Below are 17,854 nucleotides of genomic sequence, written 5' to 3'. Positions count from 1 at the left end.
GGGTGGTGTTTTTTTTGAAGTGCTACAACCACGTACGGGTTTGTGTTTTTCATATATATATATATGTATATATATATATATACACATATATACACATATATACACACACACACACACATACATACGCACACACATACTCGAGGGAACTGAATGCCAATGCAGGGAGTAATAGATACCATTTGAAGGTGTGTTGTGGAAATGTGGGATTTCTGGTCCCTTCTTCCTGCCTCTCCCCACCACCCCACACCACCACCCCCCCTACCCTCTCCAGGGTGAATTTAGGAGCTACCCTCAATTCCGATGTGTGTTGGAAGGCCAAACTCATGTTTGAGTTGACCCACATTGACAAATATTTAGCTAGCACTGATAATTTTTTGCAAACTGATGCAGCGTGTCGGGAGGCACAGTGTGTTTCCTGAAGCACTTTCCCTGGAATCTAAAGATACAATGTTTTTTCTTTAGGTATCCAGGAATACATTTTTGAAAAGCACGTCATTGGGAAAGAATAGCTACACCCATGTGTGTGTCGTTCTAGGACCGTTATACATGGGACAAATCATCTTCAAAGGTTAAGACAGAGATGGTGTAATGGTATCCCTATTGGTAGGGAACCATGAGAATTACGGATGTAACAGCCTTCTAATATAGATTCTCTGTCTCTCCCGCCCCACCCCATGTCCCGCTCTCTCCTCTATACAGAGGGGGACTCCTATCGACAACCTAGATGCGTTCAACACAGAAGAAATAAGATCACACAGCTTAGTGTCGGTCTGCGCTAGCCCGGATGAAAGTGGCACTAATATCTTTGATCCACTGAAACCGGTAGGCTTTTTTTTTGTGCCCTGACATTTGTAAACGGACAGACGAGGTCCGTGAGACCACAAATATATTCCTTCCCTAATAACTACAAGGAGGGATCATGTATTGACCTTGAGGTACGGAGCTAAAACAAGATCTACATCTTCGGACCCATAGGAGTTTTATTCGATCCAATTGGTCCACTTACTCCAGTTTTTTTCTTCTGCTTTAAGAATTCCGTGTATAGTGATACACGTGAACTTTGTCCCTTGACCTATTTTTTCCGGCCAAGGAACATTCCTTTTAAAACCAGTTGCATTCCATAGAAACTAAATATAGCTAATATTCACTTGGAAAACAACACTTTTTTTGCTAGAAGAAATCTTAAGGAAAAGGACATCAGGAACACCAAAATACTGATTGATCTTCAACGTAAAAGTAATACTTAAGCAGAATTAACCTGAATCAACAAGTGGTATTATGATTATTAAGGGAAGAAATCGGGTGTTAGATCCCTTAACCTGATTTTATCTGTGGATACCCAATCTCAAACACTGCCATGCCTCACGCACTCCTCCCAGCGTAGTACAGCTGCATTAACACTATATGTTCACTTCTGCTGCTCCGCAGCTTGCCACTCTATTTAAGGACCATCCATCCAAACAAACTTCACCACAACCTACAACCTCACTTCTGCCCATCTGCCACTCCTCACAAGCACCACAGATTATGGAATAAAGAGCCTGAGGTGCTCAGTTTGTACTGAACCACCATTTTGTGTCTGCCGTTTACAACAAATTACCAACCCCTGGTTAGAACTTACAGTATTCAGATTACTCTTAATTTCCCTTATTATTTCCTCATCTCCCTCTTACCAGTGGAAAGGCCCTGGTCAAAGAGATGCAGAGGTTTACTAGAGGGAACCTTACCTCTCTCCTGTACGTTCCCCAAAAGGTTGGATAGATACAAATCAAAATGGTTTACATTGAAGGTAAGGATTTTCTAGTCCACTGTACTTGTCGCCAGTTGCTTCTCTGCTCTTCTATTAACCACTGAGGCCTTGAGTGAATTCCAAGTAATTCAATTAGACCTTTGGTTAACAGAAACTGATGGGAAGTTGGAGACTGGGACCCGGGTGAACTCAGTGATTATCATCTTGTGATCACTGCGCTCTGTGGCTTTGACGTTAAAAGTATTACACTTATCAAACAAATGCTCATCAACATGTAGTCGAGGATTGCTCGTTTCGTCCCATTTGAGCAAGTGCTCTGGCATTGCGAGTCTCCCTGGACTGCACCATTTAAACGAAAAAGGTCCAACGCTTACAGCGAGTCAAGCCATAGCGCTCCTGTGTTTGGTATTTTGGGGGGCAGGATGCCAGGCTGGACCAGGGCAAGGGTTTGACTCTGAGAAACAAAAGGAATTTAAATCACCCCCTCAAGATACCACCCTCCCCAGAACCATCCATCCAACCTGAGATGAGGTCAACAACCTCCTCCAAAATAGCCAGTTTATGATGCCAATAAATGTTCAACAGTAAGACTATATTATTTATTTCCATCCGCAACATGACAGCTTGTACTCCTAGTAGACATTTGTTTGCAATAACCACATTATCAAAAATCAACCATGCAGTCTTTTTTTTTTTTTATAAGAGTGACTAAGCCACCCGAAGGCCTTCCCCTGGGACCTTTAATGGCTAACAAAGCAAAAGAAATGTAACCATTCACTACAGGTGTTTCAGTTAGCCAGGTTTCCTAAATAAAGATGAGTGTGTTGCTGCAGGAATAGTCCCAAATCAATGTTTGCAAATAAATCAGCGCACCCACAGCTATTCCAGGAAAGGACAGTAAATGTTTCAATATTCACAACTTTGCCCTGAGTAGTTGGAGTCAAAGTTTGCTTTAGAGTTCCAATTACGATCCCTGCTATATAGCTCAAACAAATCCCCTCCCATACTATGTCTGGGTGATGCTAGGCCCAGTTGCCCATAAGCAGATCTGGGAAAGGTACGCTGGCAGGAAGCCTGGTTTTTTTTACCTTCAGCATTGCAGGTTTACTTGTTATATTTTAAAATACAGTTACATATCCATGTACTGGTTTACCTTTTTTGCTGTACAGCCCTCCTTTGGCTAATGTGTACTTTTATAAGTGACAAATAAGACCCTAACCAGTGCTTTGAAGACATTTTATTGTATTCTACTCAGTGTAATCTTGTTTCATGTAACATACAAGTTTGCTATTGCCTTGTAGCTCCTAGGAAAGGTGTTGAATAAATAAATCAGACTATTTAACTGGAGAGTTTGAATCTTTGCCAGCAACCACTGCAGTCTAAATTACCCTACGATCATCATAATTACTTAATTTTACAACACCCGAATGACCTTCATGAAGAACAAACATCAGGACGTGGCCGGCCACCATGTAAAATGGTGACATTAGTCGCCTATAACCGAGATCCATTGCACATGCCGTCGTACTGGTTTGATTTTCAAGCGAATGCTGCTACATGGGAATCATTCCCCAGTCCTCTGCAGATCGTGGAATTCCCTTGTGGGGCACACCTGAAGGAGCACTAGTGACAGAGGGTGTGACCCTCAGAGGTCAGTCTCTTGGGTCTTCGTGGCCTGAGCCAAGGAGCCTGCAGACATACTTAAAACGAGAGTCGCGCTGCAGTGAAGGTTTTCCTGCTGCTTTTCAACGGCAGCAGGATAATACCAAGGTGTGTGGGAGAAAGATCCCGATGGCACTGTGTCTACTGAATGAGTCTTCTACTTGCTTTAGCCACACAAGATGCCAATGGGAGCGGGGCGGGTCATTGCGTTCAGCAAGCATGAAAGTGATTTGACAACCATATATTCGGTACTTTAAATGTACTGTTCTTCTGGGGGAACTCAATGTAAACTGAGCAGCTTGCATACGGTTGCTTTCTAGATTTCCTGAGTGTTTAAATTAAAGAGCACTGACCACAAGCACAGTGTGCTAGACAACTGTTCAAAGATAGTGTTGTAGAAGAGACCAACTGCAAAAACAGTACAAGCTGGGGGTTCCTCCAGATGACCCATCTCATAGTAAAGGACATGAATTTCCATTACCCTCTCCTTAGGCAAACTCCTTGAAAAGCTGGCCATCTCTCAGCTAAACCTTCATTCTGATTCTGTTGGCTGTCTCCATGACCATCAGTCTGGCTTCAGATCTGGCAGAAGCACGGAAACTGCTCTCCTGAACATCCGTGAAGATCTGTTTTCCAACCTTGACTCTAGTATTCCCTCTGTTCTCATCCTTCTTGATCTCTCCTCTGCCTTCGACACGGTCAACCATACCATCCTGCTCAACCGTCTCCGGGATAACTTGGGCATCATCGATCAGGCTCTGGCCTGGCTGACGTCTTTCCTCTCTGATCGACCCTCTCGGGTCCAACTTAGGAAGGACCCATCATTGGTCTTCCTCTCCACCTGTGGTGTTCCCCAGGGGTCTAACCTCTTGCCCTGGCTTTTAAACCAATACCTGGCAACTCTCGCCCGCTGTATTGCCATTTTCTGCTCAAACTTCCAGTGCTATGCAGACGACACAACTAATTTTCAGGCTGCCCTCGGCCACCTCCTCCACCTCTCTCATCACTGATTGCCTAACTGCCATCCAAGATTGGTGTGCCGCCAACGATCTTTGTTTTAATGCCAGCAAGACAGAGATCCTCCTCATTGGCACACCATCACCTTCCTTTCGCCTCACTCTCTGGCCAGCCTCCCTTGGCCCTCCTCCTATCCCCACCTGCGAGGCCAAGAACCTTGGGGTCACCTTTGATTCCACACTCTCCTTCTCTGCCCACATCGCTGATGTATCAAAAAAGTCAAACCTCCTACTGCACCTCCTCAGAGGTATTCTTCCATTCCTCTCATTCCCCAAGAAGCTCACTGTCTCCCAAGCTCTGGATCTCTCTAAGCTGGACTATTGCAACAGCCTCTTTCTTAATCTACCTGCCTCTACTCTCCGCCCTTTACAACTTATCCAGAACTGGACTGCGAGACTTGTCCTTGGCCTCAAGCCCTGGGATCGTATCTCTCCAGCTCTGAAATCTCTCCATTGGCTCCCTGTGGATGCAAGGATTAAATTCAAAACCCTCTGCATTGTCCACAAGGCTTTCTGGGGCCTGGGTCCAACATACCTTCAGCTATCCCTCTGCAAATACCTCCCATCTCAAGCACTCCGCTCCTCTTCCTCCCTCAGGGTCTGTTTCTCAAAGAAACAAGCTGGGGGTAGATCTCTGTCTTCGCCTGGTGCCTCCTTCTGGAACAGCCTCCCTGCCACTCTAAAACTTGAGGAGAACCATCTCCGGTTCCAGAAGCACCTCAAAACCTTCCTCTTTGCTTCTGCCTTCTCCTCCCCTCTCCCCTGTTGATTCTGCTCTCCCTAGACACCATGCACCTGGCCACCGTCTGTCCTCTGGGTCCAGGTACCTGCTCATCTTGCCACCCCCAGGCACTGCCTCCGGGCCACCCCCTGCACTGGGGTCTGTATCTGTACCCATACAGCCCTCCCCTTTTCTTCCTGCACTTTCAGACCTACACGGCCTGCTGCCATAAACCCAGCACTTGCCACTTGCTGGCTGCACTCCCATCATTTGTTGCCTTTTTATTTATTATTTTATTATTTTTGTTTTTTTTCCTTCTCGCTCCGCACTCTTTTTGTTCCCCCTTCCATGCACTTCTCCCCCTTCTCCCTCTACCCTGCACTTGCACGTTCTCAATGTCACTGGGCCTCGTAAGATCGTTGTTTTTGTTCTCCCCTGTTCCCTTTCCCTGCCTGGTCACGCTCTGAAACACTTGTGTATGAACGTGATAGAAATAAAAGATCAATCAATTAATTTACCAAAACGTCAGAAGTTGAAGTGGCAGCACACACGATCTCAGAAGGAAGCAACATCACAGGACATTTAGCCATGACAACAAAGGAAGTGGAATCAGGGATGCACAAAAAAAACGAGTGTAGCATCTTTGAATGAATGTATGCTGAGAGTTGCATTGAAAGGTCTGGTTGAATGTAGGGATGTGCGTGGAACCTGGGGATCTGCAGGTTCCACGAGAGTTGGTTGGGGGCTGGAGTGATGAAAGGAACCATTTTATCTGCAAAGATTACATTAGCATTGTTCCTTAAGCACTTACATGGATAACACTGGCTCCTGCTTCTTGCCTACTTACCTGGCACAGGAACCACATTTTTGCCAACGAGTTGTTTTAAGCGAACCCAGGTGATTATGAAAGCAGCTGAAAGAGAACCCATGGAGGAGTGCAGGCGACAGATAATGAAGAAGAAGAAAAGCTGCCAAGGAGAATTATTGCAGAGATGGTCATGAAGTGTAAAGTGTCCACGGGGGAGCCAAATGTAGAAGCAGTCCAGGCGCATGGTGGAAAGTGGCTCATCCATGACCTGAAGAGAGTTTGCCAAAAGGCGTGGTTAGCAGAATGCAGTCAAGTTGCAGAGCCACAATGCACATTCCTGGGAGGAGCCGGCAGCACTGGTGGGGCGCCTTTAACTCGAAAAAAATGTAAGGGTTTGTAGTTAGGAGAAGAAAGATCCTATTAATGGTGAACGCCGTAGCGCTCTGAACACCATACTGGGTCTTGTAGCATTGAGGCACGGCCGTGCAGTGACCCAGACACTGCACGGACCACTATTGTGCCAGCCCCGGCAGGAGCTGAGGGCGAAGGAAAAATAAAAGTTTAATTTGGACTCCCCTAGTTCCGGTGGCGCTTGCTTGTAAGTGCTCCAGGATGGTACCAGGCGCCATCCTTGTGCACTCGGAGATTCCAGGAAGGAACTCTCTGGAGTGTGAAGTTGCACCTCCTACGTGGCTGGTATTGAATAGAATGATAATGTGTTATTTATATAGCAGCTTTTTCGCCAAAGCACTTAACAGAGAACACATGCATATAATATCACCCAACCGAAGTTGGTACTCATTTATCTACATCGGAAGGATGAAAGGCTGAGTTGCCATTGCCGGGATTCGAACATACGACCTGCAGATAACAGATCGCAGCAGCAAACGCTGAACTCGCTGAGCCATCTTATCTTCTAACAGAGCAGCATCATCATAGTGGCGTACGGAGTAGCCCTGCATGCAGAATATTGATTATGCAGACGTGGAGCTATGTTTGAATGCCGCGAAGCCTTTGTGGTTCTGTCATAGTACAGTTTTATGCGAGGATGGTTCTGCAGTGTCATTCGTATTGAATACTCAAAATATGCAGTTTTCATTTAAAGGCAGAATGCACGGCAGCACCGGAAGGATTTGCAGCGCCATAGAGATTTATTTCAATGGTAGTTTACCAGCAGCACATGCACTATGGACAGGCTACCCTTAAGTCTGCCAAGTACAATGGGCTGGATGTCCTAGAGCTTTCAGGTTGTGAAAGAAAGACGGCCCTAGAAGCTACGATAATGGGAATCTATGAACGCAAGCGACAGGTTACCTTTATAGTCCACCCGACATGGTCCTCCAAAGTGTTGATTTGTAAACGTTTTATAGACAATGTCTTTGGCATCTGGTGTGGCACCACAGAAGAAACATCTTTCTTTAATTACCTGAATTCAGTGCATCACAGCATTAAATTTATTATGGAAAAATAACACCGACCCTGCACTTTTTGGATGTCAGTCTAGAAATTAAAAGAGGGCAGAATTGAATTGTAACTGTTTATCACAAGCCCACGGATGCTAACAATCTTCTACACTAGTTTACACCCGAAATCTATGCTGAGAAGTTTACCATATAGTCAGATCCTAAGATTGAAGAGAATTATTGTTATGCTTGATTTATGCTCGATTCAAAATGGCGCGGACGCGCAATGCATTCTGGAGCGCTCGGAGCTATGTTGGATATTTACTTCACACCGCAGTGAAAGGCTGCACACATTTTGCTGAAGTGTTAGATTCACAGTGCTGAGACAAACATGCTTTTCCAAACATGGTATGCGGTCAAGGCCATTTCTGCTGGGAAAGCTAACGTTGTTATGGTTTGCTACTTTTTCCGTGGAGTGTGTTTTTAGAGCAGGGAGGCCCTGCTTACCTTGAGGGGAGTTCTCGATTGACCCAGCTGGCAACCGACGGCTGTTCCACAACTGCGCAGGTGCAATTTCCAGAATGTTCGAGAATTAACTCCCTTTTGAGGAGTGTGTATATATGCGGAAACCCAGAGGGGGTCAGGTGAGACTTCAGCCAGAGAAGGACGCTTATGTCTGGCCTTCCTGTGAGCTGTGGTACTCTCGGCCTGGCTGTTCCCGGGGTCTTCCAGCCGCTTCTGGACGAGATGAGGACTTCTATTACGCTCACTGTGATGTATTTCTTTTTTACTTCTGTGATCTATGTCCATATTATTTTTATGTGTTATTACTATGTATTTGTAAGCTTTGAATAGCCGTAAAGAGCTGATTTATCTTCTAAGAGTACGTGGTTGTGAGTTATTGTGTCCGTCAGTTTTTTTTTTTTTGGTTCAAAGTACTTGCTCTATAACTGCATTGATGATTTATGGTTGTTTCATGCACTTTCGGGGGAGAGCAGTACAATTATTTCAGACCCAGCAGGACTAGACATGGAATGTTCCAGATTGGTGGAGAGATTCGAATCAAGGGGATACACGGAAGAAGTACTGAATGAGGCTAAACAAAGATCCAGCTTGATTAGCAAGGACCATCTACTTACAACCAGAGAAAAAAGTAAGGACATTCCACTCCTGTGTACCTAAATTTTCCTGTCAAAGCTTCCAAATAAGTAAAACCATCAAAAAAACAGTGGGGATTACCGCAGAACGCTCCCATTCTAGGTTTTCCATCATAGGTTTTTCCCTAAAGCAAAGATGATGGCTTTTAAATGCGGTTGTAACCTGGAGAGACATTGGTAAGGGCCGAGAGACCCCTTAAAGATAAGCAACATCGTCTTGAAGACAAGAAAGAAGGGAACATTCCCGTGTTTAAGCTGCACACACTATAATAATGTGGTCAAAGGACACTCGATCTCTCACCACCACCCGGTTAAAAAAATAAAACTGAGACACTTTGCAATCTGTCTCACCCCAGGGGTCATTTATTCCATCAAATGCCCCTGTGGGAAAATATGTGGGACAGACCACTAGACGCGTCAAAGACAGAAGAACGGAGCATAAATCTAACATCAGGTGCAAGAGTGTAAAGTTAGCGCTTTCAAGACATTTCATGGAAAATCACCACACAATCGCCCAACAGTCTTCGAGGTTGTGCAACGGCCACATAGGGCGTGGGGGGGTGATTACTAGTCCTTCCTATCAAGAAGAGAAAAATACTGGATTCATTACCTTATTATTTTCACTCAAGTGTTTTATTTGAGGACCGTGTTGAAATAGGATTCATTTTATGTAGTACGGATGGAATTGAATGACAAAGTTATGGTACTTTTGGCTTTGCCATGTTGACCACGCAAGACACCAGCAATGAGAACATTTTCTTCACTTTAAGTACATCCGAGAAACTGTGGCAACACTATGAAGTGTACTTCATTATAATGAATAAAAGCCTTGGATAGCTCAGTGGCAACGTGGTCGCCTTGGAAACAAGACGACATGAAGCAACACAGGTTCGATCCCAGGGTCCACGCTTAGAAACCTCTGGGTATTAAGCATGTTATAAATACGCAACTAAGACCAAGACATTTGATTGTTGGTACATAGGAAGACTGGTTCAGAACAGCATAACGCTATCCAACACAAGTAAATGTCCCCAAATGCACTGTATAAATGTATCTAGGTATTCATGTTAATTGCTTATGGGATGAACTAGGAGGGAAGTGGATATATGGCTTTTATAATACACTGGTTAATATTTTATTTTCTTTCACACAATTACTTATACACCCTAGAAGTGTATTCTAGTAAGTTTCCCGCGACCGGGGCTTTGAGATTTCTAATATGACCGAGAAAATACCAACGGGACACATTGTTTTTGTGCCTTAGCACATCCATTCAAAGATGGATGCCAAGTAATAGAGAGGGGGAATAGAGTCCCTCGTTGCTGACAGTTTACTTGTTGAGCCAAGAGGGCGCGCTCTCGATTCTCCGCATTTGCAGCCATCACTGTGGCAACCAACGCTGGCATCGGAACGCAGTGGAGGGGATTCGGCAGTCCACCTACTCTAAGGTAGGACTTGTACAATAGAGTGAGCGATCAATCAGCAGTAGACACATCCACGGGAATTAGTTGCTAAAGGCAGCGTTATGCCATTTATTTCAGCCCAAACACGCGCTTTACCACTCATTGTCAGAAACTTCAACAAACACAAATTCTCTTTGAACGCCTGTTTGTGCAAAGAAAGAACAGGGTAACCCGTTGCGGATTACATTACCATGAAAGGGGAAAGATCCCGATACTTGCCAATTCATTTTTGATGTGCAATTTTTTTAGTTTAAGATTTAGTATTGACAGCACACTTACTTTACAGTGACCAGAGGCAGTTACCATAAGAGAGCAGCGCCCTTAACTGCACGTTGAGAGAACTATTGTCCGAGGTCCTTTAACAGGTGATTAGAAGATATACTTTCAAGGCACATTAGTGTGGTTAGAGCACCGCGGAGGCGGTGAGTATAACCTTTAATTATACGTTTATTTACTTGTGTATAAACATTGTGATCCTCGTTTACAAGAGAAAGGCAAAGGATTACAGGTTGGCTTTCTCCATACTTGTTTTGTTAAGGTGGCTTGACACACCTCCCCTCGCCTTAACAATTTTACCAATCGCCCATGGAATAAGGAGCACTGCATACTACAGTAGAGGTACATATCTACAGAATATGGGATATCCTAGGGGACCCACATGGGCTATACTTCTCAAATCAGAATGTGATAACATATGGTGACGACTATGAGGATAATTACAGCGGGTGGTTATGTTGTTGGGAACTCCAGACTCTGAATGTATTTTAGAGTCTCACTACAGCGAGTAGTGTACCGTTGGAAGATACCCACATTACCAGATTTTATGAGGGGTGAATCCACATCCCGTGGTGGACATTTACTTAAATAGGGTGAAAAGCAATTGGATGTAAATTTCTTTTTTGAACCATGTTACACGTGATTGTCAGTTTACTTTAAAGATGTGTTACGAATACAGACATTGGCAAGCATTCTTATAGTACCCTCTTAAGTATTTGTTCACAGTCCAATTAGGCTCAAGAAGAGAAAAAAGTCTCGAAACGCGTCAACAATAGATATTGGACACCAGTACAACGTTGGAGAAATTCGATATTTATTAAATATGTTCCTTTTTAATCAGAAATACTGTCTCTACGACCACTGTGTATGTAGACAATCTAGTACAATTGTTTACTTTACATTTTGAAATGATTCTTTAACTGTCTGATGACGGAATATGATAGTGGACAGGGGACGGAGGGTTCCAATCTAGGATCCTCTTGTTTGTTTGCTTAATACACATCTTCCAAGTTCTACAAATGCTGGCGAAAGGAGTCTACCAGGTTCGATAAGGATACCTGCATACAACCACTGTGCGTTACAATAGCTAACCTAAGCAGTTTTTACCCATTCACACTTTGTGTCTGACTGTTGTAGCTCTTAGGCTGCTGAGATTGTGAATATTTTGAAATATTACGGAGTGATTCTACTAAATGCAGAATATTGCTTTTTGTAACATCTAACTTGCCGAAGCCGCTTTCCGAACATCTCTTTAGCATTTTCATTAATTTTAGAAGGCATTCTGCCTAAATCGAATCTGTGCGCTGCTAGCAGTTAATCTGAAATGCATCTCCCAAGTTTCCTGTGACTCTTAAGGACCGTCGACAGTGCGCCGGCGCGTGAGCAAGGCCAGTATTGTTTGTCGGTTCTCGTCCAGGCTCTGTGCTTTTCCCGGAAGGTAAGCAAACTCGCTATACAACCCGCATTAGCTTTTCGCCCTATCTCATTTCCTGAGGACACATTACGTTTCCCCTCATGAAAAGTTCAAAGAAGACCTTGATTATTGAAAAATACCATAAACGTGCCCTATTACCAAGCCCAGATACTGATACTAATATGAAGCCTGTTGTTACTGATGGCGGGTTAGCCTTTCAGGACGCAACTCCCTGCTCTGATTTTCCGCATGACACCGGCATTAATACGGCAGGGCACCTATGATCAAAATAACGAGGGAACATCTATGCAGCATCCTGCTCCTCCATACGGCCCTAGCTAGGTTATAATTGCAGGTGGCTCTGATACTCTCCCCTGTGACAACACAAAGAACCCAAGCCACTTGGGCCCTTCTAAATCCTGTGAACAATCAAAGGTTGCTACTAAACCCACAGATAATACATCACCCAGAGTTCGGTAATCCCTGATAGTTATGCCGTTGATAGCATAGAAGCCACTAATTCCTACTCTAATGCTCCTGTTGGTATGGTTGATACCACACACAAAGAAATGCCCAAAAAAAAAACTAAAGATCCATGTTGTTGAAAATGTGCTCATTGATTAAACACTTGACTGAGGTAGCAGACTATATTACAGACCATAATATTGATATCTTCATGATCAGAATCCTGGCTGCATGCTGCAGCAGGACCAGCGTTGATTCTGGCCCTTCCACTGGGATACAACATCCTAAAAGCTGATCGACTCCACAGTAAAAGATGGAAAGGGGTGTGGGGGAGGAGGGGCGAGCAGTTTTAATATTTCACTCTACCATTAACATCTATCATGTAAAATACACTATCTCCGACTGCGACGTGTTGCAAGTTATACTGGCAGTTCAACACCTCCATCAACATTTTTGTCATTTACTGCCCACTTTTTTTCTCATCTCATCCTCCCTCAAACCGTTACTTTTAACGTATTTTATTAGATTTTAAACAGATGATGAATCAAACACATTTGTGCATCACAGTAGCAGTATATAAACTCCCCTCCCGTCTCCCCTGACCCCAACCCTCAAGAAATGAACAGTTAGGAAAGAGAGGGAAAAGAAAAAGTAGAAAGAGAAAGAGGGGGGAGAAAGAAGAGTGAGAGGAGGGAAGGAGAAACTATGATGAACTTTAAAAATTTGTCCACAGATTACGAATCTTTCCAGCGGCACATATCTACCGGCATGGCCTCCAGTGCTCCGTTCCCGGGTCTGGGATTGTCTTTCTATTTGTTCATTTGTGATCAGGCGTGAAAGATGCATCAGCATCTTACTGTTCAGGGAGGCTTGTCATCTGTGGAGGCGATTAGTTCTTGGGTTATTGCGTTCCAGGCTGTCGCGTCGGTTGAACTTTCGCGCCTTCCTGTTTACAATGCCTCGTGCCAGACTGCTGTCTCCGCGATAGTCCATCTTTCTAGATCTTTCCACCAAACCTCCATTTTTGGCCCTTCCTTGGCTTTCCAGTTAATCGCTATCCGTCTCTTGGCTAGTGCCCAGGCTAAGTTCAACATCCTTTCCTTTGAGGAGCTATATAGGCCAAGGAAGCAGGCATCAATGGTCCATGCGCGTCCCGCGAGTCCTCCTTCTCCCAGTCTCTGTTCTATTTCCTGCCAATATTTTCCAATTGTTGGACAGTGCCAGAACATGTGTCCCAAATTGGCATTTGCTTCATTGCATTTCGGGCAGGTCTGTGTTGTAGCTCCTGGGAAACGTGATCTTCTCGGGGGTTAGATACGCTCTATGTAGTATGTAAAACTGTAGTTGTTTAAGTCTAGTATTTCTGGATATTTTCTTTGGGTAGAGTTTCGCTTTTGCACATTCTTTGTCTGAGATGGTCCTGTCGAGTATTTCGTCCCATCCCTGCTTCCCTTTATTCTTGTCTTGGGGGATTTCTTCCATGAGCGTCTGGTATAATCTAGACACCATATGGCCTCCTTCTGTCATGTCAAAGAGGTGGCCCAGGACTGGGATCTCCTTTTGTCTCTCCTCGAGAGTCAGCCACCTGTTTTTCAGGCAGCTGATGAATCTCATGTATGCTATAAACTGTCCCTCATGCAATCCGTGGGATTCGACCAGATCGTAGAAAGTTTGTACAACTACCTCTGGGGCCATGTCACCTGCTGTGACTAGTCCTCTAGGTTCCCAAAAGTACCTGCATTGTCAAAGCCTTTTTCTGCTGTTGCTCTCGAGTGCCGCCAGCGGTACTGAGCGGAGGGGGGGGGGGGGGGGGGAGTTTTTTGTTGGAGTATGGGTCTCCTACTTGTAGGTGTCTCTTTGCTCCATTTCATATCAAATTCCCGAGGCATACGAACGTGGGAGGACTCCAAAGTACTGCCTTACCCAGCCATAGGATCTCTGAGAAAATGTGGCGACACGCAATTACTCAGTAGGGTGTGTTCCACTGTCTCTTCGTCGGCAAGCCAGTTGGCTAAGTGATGGAGCTGGCCTGCTAGATCGTAGAGCTCTAAGTGCGGAAGTCGCATACATCCTGTGTAGTCTTTACAAAGTGTCGCCATTGCTACTCTCAGTCTACCCTTGCCCCACACAAAGCTTCCTACTATTGCATTGAGATCCGCAAAAACTTTGAAATGAGAAATGGCACATTTATGAAACGGTATAGCAGCCTGGGCAGCACAACCATCTTCACTGCCGATATCTTCCCTGCCACTGATCTAGGGAGTTTCTCCATAATTTGATGGATGTCGCCACGCCTTTGATTGCTTGCACTGTATTGGCTTTACGTGTGTCGGAAGTGGTACTCTACAAGTTGATGCCGAGATATCAGAACGTCTGGGTGTTCCATGCGAGTTCCAGTCAGGGAAGTAGTTCCGTTTTTTCCAGCCCAGCCTACTAGGGGGTACAGGCAGGATTTGGACTTGCTGATAACTTTGCACGTCTCTCTGGGATAACTATCAAGCACCTCAATGTATGTGCTCAGATTGTCTTCAGGGTTGTGTATACACAGGAGGATATCATCCACATAAAGGGATAGGACATGTGTGACGCCATCTATTCGTAGCCCAGTATCTCAGAAGTAATCTTGCATGTAGATCACTAGGGGCTCTAGTGCCAGAATGTACAGGAGTAGCGATAGTGGGCAGCCCCGTTTGGTGCCTCTACTAATCGGGAATGAATCCGATATATGCCTGCCTGTACGTACCCTCGCTGTCGTATCCCTGGCCTGGGCGGAACAACATATCGAAGGGGATTGGAGGTCCGCCAAGCCTAACAAGAACAGAAAACCTAGAGCTGCACCTGATCGGAATCCGCCGGTCCAGCAATCACAGGAAAAAAACCACGACCCACCATCGCCCCTGGTGAACGATTAGCGTGATGGTCCTCGGAGATGGAATGATGAACCCGCCAGTCAGATGCAGGCCCATGGACTGCAAGCTTCCCAAACAGCAGACCAGAAATCACGGACGCCAGACATGCTAAGATTGCAAGCTGCGCGGCCCGGCACATGGAACTAGCCACACATGGACCGGTCCCCCTAACCCTCCTCATGGTGCCTAAATAGCTACTACCTCGGTTTCCCGGAACTCATTGACCGCATTCAGGAGGTCACGACCATGTATTTTGAGCTGAATACTGGCTCAGTGGATAACACTGCGATGCTATGGGAGGCATACAAATCAGTCCTTAGGGGTGAGATTCTCTCTTGGACTTCGGCTCATAAGAAAGCATGTTGCAGAGGATAACTGATGCAGAGCAGGAAGCCTTACTGAAGTGAGCAGAACACATAGCCAGTGGATCACCCGATACGCACCGCTCACTCCTGGTAGCTAAGTAACGCCCCTGCAATGTCACCCTAGATAATGCTAAGCAAGCCCACTTAGAGATGCGCATAAGAATGTACGAAACAGAGGACAAGGCCGGCAAGATTCTCGCTTGGCTGGAGCGTAGGTACGATGGTCTCCGACATGTTCTGGAAATTAAAACAGCACAGTTGGAACTGCTATTGTCAGACTGCGATATTGCACAGGGCTTTGCGGATTATGCCGACCTATACAGACCCACTTACGGACCCATCAACACAACAGTGCTTGATGGCATTACCCTCCCCTGCCTAAACCCAACGCAGAAAGAACTCCTGGAAAAGGATATTGCCGAGGAGGAAGTGGTGGTTGCCATCTCACAATTGCAATCCGTGAAATCTGAGACCCAACGGTTTCCCGATTGACATATGGAAAAAACTAGGAAGGAATGAGATAGCCCCACACCTACTTCAAATGTTCCTGCATTGCAAGGAGCAGGGGATCTTACCTCCTGATCTCTGCAAAGCTACTAGAACTGTGATCCCAAAATGGGACAAACCCCCGGAACAGTAGCTCGTACAGACAGATTTCCTTAATGAATAATGAAGCAAAATTCCTGGCCAAGGTGCTTGGCAACAGACTGCAGCAAGTGATAACCGCACTGGTCCATCCAAACCAATGTGAGTGTATGCCTCAAAGATCCACATGCATGAATATGGAAAAAGCTTCCACGCTCCAGGACCCTTTGGCTCTACTGGCTATTGATTTTGAAAAAGCTTTTGACTGTCTTCTGGGAGGCTCTCCGGGGAATCATGTCGCAAATGGGATTTGGAGAATCCTTTATGGGGGGGATCCGACTCCTGTACGAAGCGCTGATGGCAGAGTTTAGAGTGAACGGGTGGCCCTCGCGAATCTTTCAATTTAAGGGGTTGAGACAGGGGTGCCCCCTGTCCCCATTACTTTTCGCACTGATCATTGAACACCTAGCCATACTGTTACGCCATACTACCACGTAGAAGGGCTTTTGTTGGCTGGAGGATAAAGTCTCCCTATATGCAGATGACCTTCTGATTTACTAAGGGGACCCAGATCGGTCTTGCCCGGAAGTCACGAAAACACTAAAACTATACAGGACCTTTAGCAGACTTAAAGTAAACTGGAATAAATCTATTCTCTTTCCGGTCAATGGAGCGATGCAAGCAATCCCTCCACACTGTCCATACCAAACTGAACTAGCCCACTTCCGATATCTAGCTATGCACGACAGACCTCACGAAATATGTAACCAGGAACCTACGAGCTATACAGAGACTTATTGCGGATGTCCGACACTGGACGCTGCTCCCGTTGACATTACTAGGAAGGGCAGCACTTCAAAATGTTGGCCATACCACACTTCCTATATGTCCTACAGAACGCCACACTTTGCATACCAGAACTAGAAAATTGCCAGCATCCTTAGAACACTGCTATGGGCAGGGGGACATGTACGTATTGCACTAAGGACGTTACAACGCTCTGTTTGGGAGGGTGGGATTGGGCTACCGCACCTGCAATCCTATTATTGGGCTAGCCAAATGGCGGTGGTCAATTATATCCTACATGGGGATAAAGACATGCCCCACATTCGTGCAGAGATCACTGCTATGCAAGACACCCCCCCCCCCGCTTATGTGCCTCTATTAAAAACTACCCAGACCCCCTCCCCCCCGTACTATGACAGTGCATAGCACACTGATATGGAAAGACACTCAAACACATTGGCTGGGATAGAAGGATCACCCAGGTACAAATATGGGGAAACAACTTGCCTGGACTAGGTAAACTACCGACATGGTCAGGGTGGATAGCAGCGGGAATTACTAAAGTCAGAGATATCATTACTGACTGTAACATAACCTCCTTTGAGGATTTGTCTCATCGATTCGGCCTTCCCAACATGGAATACTATCGCAACCTCCTCGCACTTTCAAACATGCCAGACTGCACACCAATAGAAAGGAACATCGTAATAGAGTGCATTTCTAATAAAGTCACCTCTGTCATGTATGATGCCATATCCTCCTTTGCTACCCCTGAACTTTGCAACTTAAATGGGAGGGGGATGTTGGACCTATACAACCCGAAGACTGGTTGATGGCTTTAACGTACCCACCAGAGACCGCGATCTCTGCATTTTACATAGGATATATTACCCAAGAGTTGCACTATACCGATGGAATCATGCCACAGACCCCAACTGCCTGCGTTACTGGCAGGAAGAGGGCACCTTTTTCCATATCTCGCAGGACTGCCCCCGGATCAGAGACTATTGGCAACAATGCTGTAGTAAGCCAACTGCGGTCTTGGGCCGTGCCGTCCCTAGAGATCAGAAGATT

General features: G+C 45.4%; 1 protein-coding gene across 2 annotated transcripts in view; it reads right to left on the bottom strand.

Annotated features, from left to right (window-relative positions):
* PDS5A (PDS5 cohesin associated factor A) overlaps positions 1-17,854 on the bottom strand; it is a 1,291,333-nt gene that overhangs the window by 1,245,954 nt on the left and 27,525 nt on the right. The gene's annotated exons all lie outside the window — the stretch shown is intronic.

This window comes from Ambystoma mexicanum, chromosome 6q, assembly GCF_040938575.1.
Source record: "Ambystoma mexicanum isolate Mex_15411 chromosome 6q, UKY_AmexF1_1, whole genome shotgun sequence".
NCBI lineage: Eukaryota > Metazoa > Chordata > Amphibia > Caudata > Ambystomatidae > Ambystoma > Ambystoma mexicanum.
This window is presented reverse-complemented; position numbering and strand designations above follow the sequence as displayed.